We start from the raw sequence: 4,162 nt of genomic DNA, 5'->3' as shown, positions 1-4,162 counted from the left end.
ATGCTGGCAGAGCTCCTTGGCAGGAAGGTGGGTGTGGTTGAGCTGAAGGTGGACAGCAAGTTTGCTCTAGCTCTGTCTAAGAACCCTGTCTTCCACGAAAGAAGCAAGCACATCCGCATCAAGTACCACTTCATCATAGATTGCTTGGTGGATGGGACCATCAAGGCCAACCACATTGCCACCACTAATCACTGGCTGACATTCTCACCAAGTCGCTGAGGAAGTTTAAATTCTAGGAGATGAGGAAGCGGATTGGGCAACAGTAAATCACCTCCAGTTCTTGGCACAAGGCTTCTAAGAAGAATTGATAGATAAGCCTAGTGCTAAAGCACTTGTATCTTACTTTTCCTGCACTTTTGCTTTTCTTGGCTTCCAAGCCTAGTGTTAGGAATATGCTCAGTATCCACTTTAGTAGTTAGAATATGTTGTAGCAAGTGGGAGTCCTCCCTGTCTATAAAAAGCAAGGGAGTGTCATTGTAAAAACTAAGCCATTGCATTTTCCTTTCAATCCAAACGGTCAAGGGCCAAGCTGCCCTCTGGTGGTTTTCCAAATCTGAATCTGAGATCTATTTTAGAGCAACAAATCTTAGGAAGGTGAGAGTTCAGGCTAAGCCTGTCTACTTTGATTAATCACCTTCATCGTGTCTTCGTAATGAACTGGCATTCGGACGTTGGCTGGGGAAAAGAATATCCAAGCATTTCACATCGATGATCCAATGAATCATATTCATATTCTCTAGGCTAACCAGATGAATATTTTTTTCACGGATACGGAAGATGGCTGCTCGATAATCCAAAACTTCTATCCTAAAGAAATTGGTACCAGCATTTAAAAATGCGCCTCTCATAATCCATTAGTTGCCTCTTTGAAGATTTGATTGAAGTAAGAAGACAAGAGGATGGATCTCAGCACCAAAAACATTTGTTTGTTGCTTGTTAGTCCCCTGTGAATGAAACAACAAATTAGAGAATGGTTACAGACCTACATCTCTGATGTAAGCAATAATATTGCAGGAGATTAAACAAACCCAAATGCCATGGCATGGTCAGCTTAACTTTCTCTCCAATGCAGCATATGAACACCAGACATTTGGTCATATGACTTGATGACAGGAAGAGGAACGTAGTCTTAACAAAGAACGGATCAAACAAAAACCATTTAGAAATGCGGTTCATGCCACTTCGATGTATACGATCCATCATAGCGAACATGTCTCATGTGCCATAATTTTGGTTTTGACTACTGAGTGATAATATAATCATTAGAACTATCTATACAAGGTATGGAACTTGACTCACGGTCTGGTTTGATTTTTTTGGAAGATAAACGCCACAACGTAGGATCTAAGAGCATCTCCAAGAGTTATCTAATTTTTTCTCCTAAAAACTTATAGTTTGACAACTCCTAAAAAGATATTAGAAGAAAAAAAGATAGTCATCTCCAAGAATTTCTAATAAATGTCATCTAAAAAATCAAATTTGAGGCTACCAGGGGCCACCAAGGGCTCGAGAACATGCAGGGCTGCAGCCCGGGGCACTTCCCGGCCTTCGTCCATGCCTTGGCCGAGCTACGCAGGCCCATCCTCGCGTGGGTTAAAGCACAGCACGACCTGTCGTCGCCGCCGTCGCTGACTTCTTCTGCGGATGGGCTCAGCCGCTGGTTCGCAAGATCGGCGCCGCGGGGATCTTGTTCTCGCCGTCCAGCATCCTCGGCACCGCCATCCCACACTCGACCTTCCCCCGCCTGGTGAGGCGCCCCACGGAGTGCGACGACGACGACGAGTTCAGCGTCTCGTTCCCGGCGATTCCCGGCGAGCCGTCGTTCCAGTGGCGTGAACTCTTGATGATGTACAGGAAGTACATGGCAGACGCTCAGGACGAGCAGGTCGCCGCTTCCGTGAGGGAGAACTTCCTGTGGAACCTGAACGACAGCTGGGGTTTTGTGTTTCAAGGCGCTGGAGGGGAGGTACCTGGAGCAGCCGCTCGAGGACCTGGGCTTCAGGCGCGTCTGGGCGGTGGGCCCCGTGGCTCCGGAGGCGGACGCGCGCGGGTGCCCGCGGCGGGCAGGCAGCCGTCGGGCTCGCCGAACTCAGCGCGTGGCTGGACGCATTCCCGGAAGGTTCAATCGTGTACGTGTGCTTCAGGAGCCAGGCTATGCTAAACCCCGCCATGGCGGCGGCGCTGGCCGAGGCACTGGAGCGCAGCGCCATGCCGTTCGTGTGGGCGTGGGCAGCGCCATGGTCCCCGACGGGTTCGAGGCACGAGCCGCGGTGGCGGGGCGCGGCGTGGTGGTGCGCGGGTGGGCGCCGCAGGTGGCGCTGCTGCGGCATCCGGTGGTGGGGTGGTTCCTGACGCATTGCGGCTGGAACTCGACGCTGGAGGCGGTGGCCGTGGGGGCGCCTATGCTTGCGTGGCCCCTGGTGGCCGACCAGTTCTTCGAGGCGCGGCTGCTCGGGGACGGATACGCGCGATGGGAGTAGCGCGTAAAGTTACGCGGAAGGGTGAGAAATTTTCCAAGTCCTAAAAGATTAGGAGTAAATATTATGAGTTGTTGGAGAGGGTTTTTCCCCATCTTTCTAAAAAAGAAGGATTAGGATGATGTTTAGGAAACTCTTGGGGATGCTCTAATATCGTATTTTCTCGGCTTAACTTATAGCCGAGACTAAAGCCTAAATCCAAAGGTCCTTTCTCCACTTTGACCATGACTCCATCCGGTATGCACTTCTCAAACAGCAAGTCGAAGAGGTCTAGAGGAGAAGCGTGATGCATCAGAGACATTAAAATTCTGAATTAACATGGCGACCGATCAAGTTACTTGGCAGCTAACGCACAGCCGGCCGTAATATAGACCATCCGCACGGCCTTGCCATTTATAGTAAAGTGAAATTATTATATTTCTTTTTCGACAAGGTTATTAATCACGCTCATCACGCTGGTTTGTAGGTGCGCGGGTGGAAGAAAATTTTTCCCGCCGTACCGTATGTAACCAAGACTACCTGCGGCTTGTGTGGCCCAGATGCAAATACCGACCACGGTTTATGAGAAAGAGGCAAATCAGGTCTAGACATGCTTTTATGCACTGCATGTATACGTTCAAAAAAAAGGGCAATGTATTTAGAAAAGAACACATTTTGCATCTGCAGTTTGCCAGAGCACAACACTATACATCTAGTCCCTAGGAAAGCACACATTTCCACATCTTCTATGTACATGGCATGCATCTTGCTTCTCTTTACATGACCTGTGCATGTTACAAAGAGGAAAACATGTGTCATAAACTTGTTGCTGTGTGGAGATAAAAAAGGATGCATATGTTAAAAAATAAAAACCTTATGTTTCCTATTTGAGAAGACATTATTGTTCATGGAGCCCAGGTTGCCGCTGGTAATGTTGAAGACTTGAAGTAGATGTATTTTCTTAGGCAATTTAAGTGTCATTCGTTAGACAACAACGTCTTTCTAAATAGGCAATTTAGCCTATTCTACCTAGTAAAAAAGAAACAATATTTGTCAATCTTTGACCAATTCTTTTGCTTAAAGGTACATCACTGTAATTTAGCCTATTCTTACTAGGCAATTTAGCCTATTCGCTAGAAACAAATTTGTCAATCACTAAAAGAAACAAATTTATACTTTGAGCTACTATTTATATAGTAGTCACTCACCAACTCTTGCTATTTCAAATTTCCATTGTATCATTGCTATTATAGATGCATACATTACTACACTCAGACCTTTCACAGCAGTGTCGTAACCCCCATCGCAGTCCAATTTTGGCCTCGGTAGTAAGCTGTCGACAGTAATAGTCATAGCCATCACCGTCGTCATCTGAGACCAACTGTGGTGTACACTACACCGCCGTATTGGCTTATAATCAGTCTGTGATAAGGTCCTTACTTCCGTCGCTTTGGAGCACAACTCGGTTGTGGGTACACACTAACACCACCGTATTGGCAAATTATCCGCCTATGTAGTGGTCACCAGCACCGTCACCTTGTACTTCGACCCAACTGTCTGCAGTGCTGGTTCAATGTCTCTTCGATGGCCGAGACGTCTATGTAGAGGTTAACACCACCGTCGCTTCAGTGTATGAACCACCAGTACAAAGGTCATGGTCACCGTCGCCTTGCACCACGATTCGCCTTTGATGATCGTTTAGTCGG

The 4,162-nt window shown here is 47.4% G+C and overlaps 1 pseudogene; it reads left to right on the top strand.

Moving 5' to 3' along the window:
• LOC136495657 (flavonol 3-O-glucosyltransferase UGT89B1-like) lies at window positions 1–2,480 on the top strand (annotated as a pseudogene).
• The last annotated feature ends 1,682 nt before the right edge of the window (window positions 2,481–4,162 follow it).

Source organism: Miscanthus floridulus, chromosome 12 (assembly GCF_019320115.1).
Source record: "Miscanthus floridulus cultivar M001 chromosome 12, ASM1932011v1, whole genome shotgun sequence".
NCBI lineage: Eukaryota > Viridiplantae > Streptophyta > Magnoliopsida > Poales > Poaceae > Miscanthus > Miscanthus floridulus.
The sequence above is the reverse complement of the archived record's forward strand: the minus strand, read 5'-3'. Positions and strand labels throughout refer to the sequence as shown.